Consider the following 12323-nt stretch of genomic DNA (forward strand, 5'->3'; position numbering starts at 1 on the left):
AAGTGGCTAGGCTTACTGACCACAACACACCCACAACCATACACCATCGGGTGGCTTCACCAAGGACGAGATCTGTGCGTGAGCCAACAATGTTGCCTTCCATACAACATCAAGCCCTTTACGGATGAGGTGTTATGTGACGTTGCTCCCTTCGATGTTTGTGATGTATTATTAGGCCAACCATACTTGTGGAAGTGACATGCTATGTATGAGTCAAGGCCTCACATTGTTATTGCTACATTAGGAAATAAGTTGTATAGGATACCGGAGGTAGCCTTGCCTACCGCCATCTCTCTAGTTACTGCAAAAAAATGCATTAAAATAATTTCAAAAACCAGTAAATTTGTTTTCCTGATGATACACCCTCAAGGAAAGAAGAAGACAATGACCACAACCTCCAAACAAGGCCCCTCCACACGACAACAACAGATGGACAAGGACATGGAGGAGTACGAGGACAACTTCACCTCCCCTGTAGGGGTGCCTCTGCACTGTTAGGTCAAGCACTCCATCGATCTGACCCCAGGTGCATCGTTACCCAATGGACCAATCTATCGACACTTTGTTCTAGAGAATGATGAAATCAAGAGGCAAATTCAGGAGCTGTTGTAGAAAGGTCACATTCGGGCAAGTTCATCGCCCTGTGGGAGCTCGATCGTGTTGGTACAGAAGAAGGATGGGACTTGGAGACTTTGCATTGACTATCGGGCGCTCAACAAGATCACTTTCTGGAATAGGTACCCGATCCCACAGATTGATGACCTTTTGGACCAACTCACGAGAGAAAAATATTTCAGCAAGATCGACTTGAAGTCCGGATATCACCAGGTACCAATCGAACCCTCCGATGTGTGGAAGACTTCCTTCAAATGCAAGGAGGGTCTTTTTGAATGGTTGGTTAGGCTTTTCGGGTTGACGAATGATCCTGAAACCTTCATGAGGCTCATGGATGAAATCGTATGGCCATTCACCAACTCATTTGTAGTGGTATACTTGGATGACATCCTGATCTTCAACCAGAGTTGGGAAGAGCACCTCCACCACATCCAACAGGTTCTCCAAACTCTACAGAAACACAAGCTGTGTACTAATTTGGAGAAATGTACTTTTGGCATGACCCAGGTTTAGTATCTGGGATACATTATTGATGAATGAGGGGTGCAGGTGGATCCAACCAAGATCCAAGTCATTTGGGATTGGCCAGCCCCAACCACTCTGACAGAGCTCTGCAGCTTTCTGGGTCTTGCCAATTTCTACTGCAGGTTCATGTTGGGGTTCTCTCATATCACTTGGCCCTTGAGTCAAGTCACCAAAGGAGGAGTGAAAGAAAAAATTCTTTTGGTCTGAATCTCAATAGAAGGCATTCATAGATTTGAAAGATCGCCTCTGCTCTGCACCAGTTCTCACAGTACCAGACTTGCAACAACCATTTGAGATTGAGAAAGATGCCTCTGACTATGCTATTGGGGTAGTCCTTACTCAACATGGGCATCCTGTGGCATATCACAGTGGGACACTTTTAGACACGGTTCAAAAGTATTACACTTATGATAAAGAGATGTATTCCGTTGTGTAGGCATGCCGACAATGAAAGCATTACATTTTGGGGAAGGAAACGATCATCCACACAGACCAATGGCCCCTGCAATTCATACAGATGCAAGGGAAGTTACAGAATGATCATCATCATAAGTGGTCCACATACCTGCAATAGTTCCATTTGAATATCAAGTACAAGAAGGGCAACACAAATAATGTTGTAGACTGCCTCAGCTGACCACTGATTGTGGTGTTAACTATCGTTCTCAACTCTTGTGGGCATGAGACTTATGATTGGCCACTTTTCTACAAAAGTGACCCAGAATTTGGCCACACGTACCATATGTTCTTTGGGTGTCAGCAAGTTCCAGGTTTTCACCTCCAGGATGCATTGTTATGCCATATGGGACACCTTTGTGTTCCTTCAATAGAGAGTGCGAAGATGATTTGGGAAGCACACTACAGCCGGGTTGCTGGGCATTTCAGGGTCGAGAAAATAATGGCAGTATTGTAGAAGTATTTATATTGGCTGAATCTTCGACAAGATGTTGGGAAGTACATTAGATCCTGCATTGCCTGTGCCATCGCCAAACCGACCATCAAGAAGCAAGGTCTCTATACTTTGATGCCTACCCCTAGTTGACCTTGGGAATCCATCTCCATGGATTACATGTTAGGCCTTCCTTCTACTAAGCATGGAAATGAATGTGTTTTTGTGGTCATCAACTGATTCTTGAAGATGGCCATTATGGCAGCCTGCAAGAAGAGTATCACAACAGAAGCCATTGCTAAACTCTTCTTTGAACGAGCATGGTTACACTTTGGGATCCCACAGTCTATCATCTCAAATCAGGACAACAGGTTCCTTAGTACATTTTAGTCCAGTCTCTAGTCGATGCTGGACACTAAGCTCACTAATTCCACAACTTTCCATCCCCAAACTGGCTAGACAGAGGTCGTCAGCAGGATGATCGTACACATTCTGTACATGTACAACTCAAAGCATCCACGCACATGGGATGAGAGCCTCCCCTATGTCTAGCATAGCTACAACTGGGCTCTCCACAACTCGACTAGCTACAACCCTTTTTAGTTGGGCCTGGGATTCCAACCACTATGTCCCATTGATGTGGCCATACCAGTTGCAGCGACTCAGGGAGATTCGACTCATGTCTAGTCCGAAGCTGACAAGGAAAATAGATTCATTGATCATATTCAACACATCCTCCAAAAGGTCCATGACATATTGGACAAAACCAATTCCAAGTACAAGCAACAACATGATCAGCATCGGGTGACGCATAAGTTCCAGGTGGGGGACAAAGTTTGGATACATTTGTAGAATGAGCACCTTGTTGGGCCCCACTGCAAGATTCACCCGCTACGATATGGGCCATACGCCATCACCAAGGCTGTGGGAGATAATGCTTTTGAGCTCATCATCCCCCCATTCCTTGGCTTGCACCCAATTTTTAATGTGGATCACCTTCAGCAATAATTCCCATCATTACTAGACACATCCAACGTTGCAGAACAACTCACACCAACAAAGTTGAATCCAGATTGCATGGAACAAGTTGAAACTAATCGGATCATGGACACACAGATCAAGCACACTTGCCAATATAAGATCCAAGTATATTGAGTTGTCAAAGTAGGCCAACTCCTTGACCAGGGAAAGTGGCTCACCAGGGACCAAGTTCAGCAGAAGTTTCCTCATCTCATGGAGGAACTCAACGCAATGGGGACCATTGCTTCCTAAGCAGGGGAGGAATGATCCAGGTGGATATTGGTGGCCACTCACCAATTCCACTTGGATCCCCACCATTGTTTCTTTCAGTTTTTTAGTTTCCTTATGTTATAGTGGCTACAACCACCCTCCAAAATTTTCCTTAGGATATTTTGGAGCCTCCCTACCAACCTTACATAGCACTTTGTCTTGCTTCATCAAGTACTCAAGCTTCAGTGTTTTTCTCGCAAAAAAGGTAGCCTGTCGATCACAGTCAATCCATTCCCCTCACTTGATACTTACCCAAACTTGGTCCACCTATAGGCTGAGTTGCTTCCCCTAGAAAATTGCACATTTCTAGAGGGAAACTAGCCTTCCCCCCAGGAATTGCGCAATCCTCTTTTACAGCCTACTAGGCTCCAGGATTGTGCAATCTTGCCATCCAACCCTTCTAGTAGGATTTGTAGAAATTTTCCTACAGTAGGCTGTTCAGCCTAGGATTTTCACAAATCTAGGTAGCAGTCAGGTGCTCTACCCAAAAATAGCACAAACCTCCCAGGAAGTCAGCCCAACTCCAAGCCAGGAGTGCACATTTTCCCCGAGCAGTTGGGCACTCGCATTAATCATCAATCCGATTGACCAGTTCCACCCAGGACCGAGGAAACTTGACATGCATGCATGCATGACTTTATCTTCCCAAAATAGCAAGAGACAAAATGCAAAAGGCATCCCATGATGTAGGGAGATATTTTTAGCATCCGGAGGTTACATGCAAAGTTGTTTTAGAATTTTCCCTCCAAGTGTCGTTTTTTCCTAGATTTGTGGCATGCGCGTCATGAGACCAAGCTTATTTATTTGATGCATCAGAGTTCATTCATTCACATCAATCTTGGAGCTCTCATATCCCACAACACATCTAGGACTCTTCGAAACATTCGACTCATCTATTCACGGGTAAGTGGCCTCAACTTGTCTTTTTCAACATTTATGTCGCCTTTTATGTATTCACTTGTGTGAGCCCTATTTTCTTGATTTATTTGAGTGCCTGCTGTCATTTACATATATTCTATCTTGTACTAGCTCTATTTTAGTTTTCATCACTATCTCACTATTGTCACATGCATGAAACTATTTTGCACGGACATTTGCTCAGCCGACGAATGACCTCACCCACATGCATGTTGATCTTTTTTCTAAATCTTCCATTCATGTTTTGCATGCATTGCTTATCACTTCTGCTATCACTTGGTGTTGTCATGCATTTCATCGACTTACTTTCTTTCAGTTACCCATCGGCGAGTCGAGCCAACCTTGGTCCGGTCTTTGCCTTCACCAAGGTTGCATTGCGCAATATGGGGAAGGAAGGCTCACCTTCCACTCCAGATTTATGCATTTTGGCCCAACACTAGCCTCCTAGACTATTTTTCGCATTCCTAGAGGACAATGGCTACTTGGCCCAAGAAATTGCGCAAATTTGTGCCTGGGCCAATAGTCCTTCCTAGCTAGGATTGCGCATTGTGTAATCCCAACAGTCGACTACCCCACTGGATTGCACATTTCGCAGATCCAGTAGCTAGTCTTGCCTCCCAGACAGCCCAGACTACCTTTTGCGCAGTTCTGGCAACCAGTCACCCAGCCTCCTAGTAAAATTTGCGCAATCTTGCTCATCAGTTTCCCAAGTATGTGTTGTGTCCTTCTGATTTGCTTTGTTTTCACTGACATATTTCTTGCCATGCATGTTGCTTGTTTCTAGATATTTCAGGTGTTCATCTGTCACAATGGCTTCTAAGAGAGCAGGATCTCAAGACACTGATGGTATGGCAGCTGGAGCAACAACTGAGTAGGTGTCCTCTGTTTTGCTGATCTATGAAAATACGAAGTTGTATCTAGACAAGGACATCAAACTGAAGCAGCAAGAGGTGAATGAAACATTCAAAGGTACATTTGGGGAATACCTTGAAGATCATCAGGTGTACGTGGACATCCATAAGTCTAGCTTGTACCGGATTGCATGCAGATACCTCGTGTTCCCATGCATGGATATGATTCACTGGATCATCTCTCACACTAACCCCGAGACGATGACCTTGAGTAGTGTCAGTGGGACGAAGCTTGCAACCTTTTGGGCACAAGATTATGATGAGATGTATTAGATGACCAAGCCCATTACTGTCATGACTCCCTTGTTCATCTTGCCCAACAGCATACGCCACTCCAGAGACATTCTGAAAGATTCGGTAAAGGAGCCAGCTCGTTTCAAGATGACACCCAATCATATTTATAAGACGAAGATATTTAGGAAGGGATACCAATACTTGGTCATATTCACATGTCGACTGAGTGGCCAAGCAAGCACTGAGACCTTCCCTTAGAGTTGGGTGGTCGCACTGGAACAATTGGCTAGAGAAGGAAGACCATGCAACTAGTCTGACATACTGGCTCATTAGCTGAAGGAGCAAGTCAGGAAGGCTCGACAGTCACCCAACGACATGCATGCAGAGATTTACATATCCGCCTACATTCTAGATGTAGTCTGTGCCCGACATGGGTTCCTGGGCTTAGAGTGGGCATGGTCACCGGTGGAGACTTTTGTGAACATGTATTTCAAGCTACTCTTCGAATGAAGCTTCAGAGGAGTGATCATACGGTTGTACGACCATTTTGTCACCCCAGTGTATAGGTTGATATTCGAATAGGATCCATCCTGCATGTCAAAGGAAGAAATGAAGGCATTATTAGGCATTGCAGATTGGTATGCCTCACCATCTGGCATGTTCATCCGAGTGTTCAGTGTGAAGAAGCCTCCACATGTTCTGCCAAAGTTTGCTTTCGACATGCTTGTCATGCAAGAAGTAGCATATCATATCTCAGTAGGATTGACAACTAGGCTGCAGCAGAAGAGGAAGGCACCTTGGCCCACTCTTCCATTGTGAATTGGGTTATATGAGATCTGGAGCATCAAGCAAGCAGATGTTGAAGCTGAACATATGAAGAAGTACCTGTTTGACCTCCGAAGCTTCAACCCGTATGACCCACATTGCATTTTGATGGATCACTGCATGAGAGTTTAGTTCAATTGGATCCATGGGGAATTTCATTGGGCCAAGGAAGACTCCTGGAGGTATTGCTACCATTCCTCTAGACCCAATGAACAGGTCAATTTTTCTGTAGAGTGGTTATCATAGTAGCATGAAGCAACACCACGGAGAGCAACAACAGAGGCAATAGAGCCAAGCATACCTATGCGTGACAAAGGGAAGAGAAATATTTTCGACTGCCTGGAGGAGGAGAAAAGCTGCAATTTTCAACCAGATCCACTTGTAGAACAAGAAGCTATGGCTATTCAACAGAAGAGGCAATAGCACAACAAGAAAATCACGTGAAGGCAAAGGGATAAGAAGAGAATGGAAGAAGTAGAGAAGGAGTTGCAAGAGCTGAGGGAGCATCTCTGGAAAGAACAAGAGCTATGCCAATAGGAGAAGGAAGCGCAATAGAAGCAGATTTAGAAGAGGGTGCATCACATGTAGACAAACAAAGTAGCGCTCGTACAAGTAGTTGATTCTTATGAACAGTTAGCATCAGGAGAACAGGGTGAACCCTTGTAGGAACAAGACTTTGCTCATGAGATAGAACAGGATCTTGAATAGTTGGATGCAGACATGGAGCAATAGGAGTTGGAATAAGACATTGACATCATGCCTCACCATAGAGAGGTCGACTCACCTACTTCAATGCATCCAGACGATGAGAAAGTTTCAAATGACTAAGGAGGCACTGAGATCCTTGGTGGTTAGCCAGAAGTAGAGATGTGCAACATCTCCTTTGATGAATCTCAACATAGAGTTGGGCAGTCTCACAGAGTGCTAGCTCCTGAGGACCAAGCATCCCCTGCGCAAGTTGAGGAACAAGTGATCGTGACTGATGAGCACTAGGACCTAGCTGCTTTGGCCAATGCAACTAGAGTGTATGCCAAAGCCACTAGCTCCAATGTTTGCATCATCATAGATGAAATTGAACGAATGGAAAAGGAATTACAGATGGCCAAGTAGGGAGGAGACTTGGTGACAATGTCCACCCGAGTTGAACTGAAGAAGGCAATACTAGAAGAAGTATTTTACTTGGACACAATCATGTGAGCATTTTACTCCAAGTTTGGTACTGTGAACCAAGCAATTGTTCATTTTCACGGATGGTAGCATCGATGTGCAAGAAGAACATGCATCTTGAAGAACATACATGCTGCCATTGACAACATGCAAGCATGGATGATGAAGTACAAGGGAGCCCCACTTCACTTGCCAAAGATGATTAGGGCCAATGCGGTTGAGATGCAAGCACGTATCTAGAGTCAGATCCAGAACTATGAGGACCTACTGCAACTCATCATTGGCATACAGGCTTCCCATGCATGAGTATTCAAGAGCATGGAGGTTGTGATGAACACACATGCGATTCCATCACTTGGGACTCTCACCCAAACAAATACCAAGAAGGAGGTCCAACAGGAGCTTGACTCGTACTTCGATGAGTTGATGTGCATCGCCACTAGTCCAGACTTGCCTATCAGTGTAGACATCATAAGAAAGTATGTTGCTAGTCTAGCCACATTGAGGACAATGATGCACATGATTTCAGATGAGTTGGACAGAGGAGCCCGAGTAGTGTACCTGGATGCTATGGAGGCAAGGTTTAGGCTCTAGAGAGATGTCACAGTGGAACACATGGAAACTATCAAAGATTACCAATCTTGGCATAAATATGTTACTGTTGATTAGCATGAGGATGTCGAGCAATTGGACTTCTATAGTTTTCTAAGTTAGAGTAGTGTCTAATTTGGCTTGTTCAAGCTATTGTTCACATGGGTACATGTGCATTGTAATGTTGAGTCTTGTAAAGTGTAAGTAAAGTGTCAAGAGTGAATGTAACAGTCATAGGGTAGGTGAAGAGTCATGAGGGTAGTTGAATGGTCACAAAGGGGAACGTCAAGGGTCACCCCAACCTTTGCTATAAATAGTCCCTCATAACTCATTGTATAGGATTTTGTTAGCCAAGCTTCTACTAAGAATATTTTGAAGAAGGCTTAGATAGTATTGTAATGCGCCTTGGCTTCTCCACTACACAGAGCTAGTACATCTCTTTGGAGGAGCAGGCAGATGTGGATGTAATGTTCCACTATTGGGGCTAGCAGGTTTACATCGATGTATTGTATGATTGTGACTTACACTTCTTTATATAATAAGAGCCAACAAATTTTCATGCATATGCTGTTATTGTAATTGGACTGCTCTGGTTGCTTTAAGGATATATGTTGTTTAACTTATGTACTTTTGCATAAATTGATTCACATGCAATTATATGAATCTTGTTGTTAACATGTTGCATATGTTGTTAATGATGTCACCGTTCATGTTGACTTCTCTGTCGGACATCAAACAGACCTTTCAATTGAACCTTGCTATAACAACCATCATACTCGTTTCAGACTGGTTCGTGAGTGTTGTTCGTGTTATCTTACCTTGTATGATGTGACTACCGCATCTGAGTGCACTGCTTCGCCGGAAGCTGTGCATGTCCCTTGTGTGGTATATTCCTAGCCGAGTTGGGACTGATCCCTTTCAACCTAGAACTCACCTTCACCTTCCTCTCCCTTCGAAGTGTTGGAACCTCTCATACACCTTCCTTGACTCACTGCATCAGTCACACCCTTGCTACTGACAGAGTTATCTTACTTGCCTCTATGCGACATCGCAGTCAAGGAATTACCTTACGACCCACTGTTGGGACTCCTACACCAAACAGTCTGAGGTCTAATTGGGACTTATTACTGGGGATATCCCCTTGACATGTTGGCGGGTCCAGCACTGTCAACATTTCTGGCACTAGAAGGAGGGCCTGATGACAAGCAGTGTCCTCTCATCCAGTTTTGAACCTTTGCATATCTTTCATGGAGTCTTTCATTCTTCTTCCCCCGAGGTGTTTTTCGAATCGTGAAGATGTCTCCATCTTGGGGAAGCTTTTTGATCTCTTATCTACTCACACATATGATGGTGAAGGCGAAGTGGCCTGGCCTGAGCACTTACATATCTTTCTTTCTGTGATTCATGAGGAAGATGATTTTTCTGACAAACAGGCTGGTTTGCTACTTGCATACACACTTTGGGAATCTCCAATTTGTTGTGTGCTTAGCCTACCGGCTGACACCGTGCACTCATTTGATCCCTTTTGTGATCTCATTGAAGACACGTTCTATCATTTTGATCCAGACCATCTTGACCAAAAACTGTTACAACAATGGAGGGCTCCACACGAATCCGTTATTGATTTTTGGCAACGCTTCCATGACTTAAATTTTCAAGTTCCAAGGAGCCATATGAAGTTTTCTTATCTATGGGACTGATTCGAGTCATGTCTTAAGAAATCTGCCCATGCCAAGAGAAATATTGAGATCAAGCCTCGCTCAACCTTCTTCGTTAATGGAGCTGTGCAATCTCATGTGGGAGTAGGAATTATCTCAATGGACTATCCGCCCCCCTCTCATTCAATAGTTCCACTATTGCCCAATGATGTTGAGGATCATGCTTGTACACTTGCTCATCCTTCACACTCTCCCAAGATCACTCCACTCAATTTTCATGCAAATTTGGTTGTGAGTCCTTCGAGTTCTCATATGCATTCTTTTCTTCAACCTCTATCTTCGCACTCAGGTGTTCCTCTGAATGATGTTGTCTTGTGCTCATCCATTCTGGACTCTTCACTTGTTGTGAATGAGGAAAAACCCATTGACAGAGTTGGTGTTGCACAACCAACATGCGTTGTCATTCATGAAGAGTATGAGTGGGAGATTGAACATCAACACTCAGCGAAGGATGACTCCCTTCCGTTCGAGCCCCCTCCGTTCTTTCCAAGCCTCTTTGGTGAACCTTCCATCCATGATTTTGCATGTGTGTCTTCATCCAAAGATGCACCCATTGTTGATCACCTGCAGGATGTACGGATGTTAGTCCATCATTCGATAATGGAGAGGTTAAGTTATTCACTGAAGATCCACTTGATCCTTCATTTGTCTTTGCTGGAAACATAGAGGATGAGTTCGTTCGCCTTTCATCTACCCCTCTGTTTGATTCATCTGATCATGAGGATGCTAAAGAATTCATTGATTTTTCTAATCATGGCGGTCGTGGTCCACTTGCTTCCAATTTTGATCAGGATCACGAATATATCGCAGTTGATCTTTTGAAGCCACGGGTGTATGATGATCTTCCTAATGATGAAGTTGAGACACCCAAGATTGCTGAGGCACTTCAGCCTGATCTGATGGTTATGTCAGGCCCTCGCTCTCTTGAGGTTAGTCTCAATTTCGATCATGAAATCATTCAATCACCCAAGGCTCCTCATCACTCATCTGTATGCATTGAAGATCCATCTCACACACAGATCACACTTCCTCCACTTGAATTACATGATCCCAATACTCATGCTTTGGAGGAGTCTTACATTGCAAGCACTTGTTCGTGATGCAAGCTGCCTTTATTTCTTTCATTTGCTTGCATACCACAGTCAAGAGTGTGCTTATGCTTCAAAGTTGCATGTAGTGTCGCACAACACCATGAGAAGTCCATGGACTATCTGTCATGCTCCTACATTCACTTATGTCACGTGGGTACTTTTAAACATTAAGTGTGGTTGTCTTCATTGTTATATATTTATTTCTTGCTGGTTCACACCACTGGGTTGCTCGCAGACCAAGCCTTCACCAACATGGGTCTACCAATGTGCCAGTGGATGCATTGGAAGTATCACTTCACGTGATCAGGCCCATGCACTGTTAGTATAGGAGTAGGAGTAGTGTTTTCTTGCATGGTTGTTTGCTTATATGCTTTGTTTGCATGTTTGTTTGCTTGCTTGTTTACTTACTTGATTTTCTTTCACTTTAGCTTCTTCTTTTTCTTTGCTTTGATGTTTGTTGGTTCATTTGTTTCGTTCGTAGGTTAGCCTTGTATGAAACCATGTATGACTCTTGAAGCGAGCTAGGTAAAGTAAAAGAGGACTTGTACAGCTATCACTACTTGGTTATCTGTCATCTTGCCTCTATATGATGATCTTGTTACTCTTAGTCCGTGATACATTGAAGAAAAATATGTACTCTTCGAAGTGAACCTTGGTGTAAACACAACGCTTGCACGCTAACTACTGTCTCATTCTCTAGTCGATTGTTTTTGGGTTAACCCTTGTTAGCTTAGTCAAGTAGAGTAAGGTGAGGGGGTAAACCTCAATGGGCATGTCAGAGATATAATAAAGTACTTTTCTGGTGGAACAACATCCTCTTCTCTCAATAAGTCAGGATCTCTCTTCCGCCTTTGAAATGAATAAGTGCTATGCACAGTGAAAATGAAAAATGAAAAGTAAAAAAAAATAAAAATGAAAATGACAATAGATAAGGCGAAAGAAGAGAAAGGCTTCCTGCATAGGGAGGTGACGTAAGTAACTCCATCGGGGTACTAACCGGGCTCGCTGGCAGCGGAGCCATGATTGTGTTCCTATGTGACTCCACCGGGGTACTGTCCAGGCCTACTGGAAGTGGAGCAACACCAGAGATGAAACTAAGACTCAAACAACTATACTGCTTGTGCACTTATATACCCCTCAACCCAAATTGAAACCACTGTGTTGCCTTGTCTTGGAATGTGTGTCAATCGACCAAGGGCTTGGTAGATGATACATCTTACAATAAAGTTAGTGTGAAACCAAGATGAGATAAGAACTGAACAATACTTCTGGAGGTGTTAGACTTTCTTTTCACGAACAAGGTCTATGCAGAGAGCTGGAGTTCTACCAGTGTGTCGCCAAGTGTTGTAGCGGCTACAACCACCCTCCAAAATTTTACCTTAGCTTGTTTTGGAGCCTCCCTATGAACCTTACACAACACTTTGTCTTTCTTCATCAAGTACTCAAGCTTCAGTGTTTTCCTCGCACAAAGGTAACATGTTGATTAAAGTCGATCCATTCCCCTCACAGGATGCTTACTCAAACTTAGTCTAGCTACAGGTTGAGCAGC

Source organism: Pinus tabuliformis, chromosome 3_2 (assembly GCF_031772625.1).
Source record: "Pinus tabuliformis cultivar Carrire ecotype Pingquan chromosome 3_2, CPIR1, whole genome shotgun sequence".
In the NCBI taxonomy this organism is placed as follows: domain Eukaryota; kingdom Viridiplantae; phylum Streptophyta; class Pinopsida; order Pinales; family Pinaceae; genus Pinus; species Pinus tabuliformis.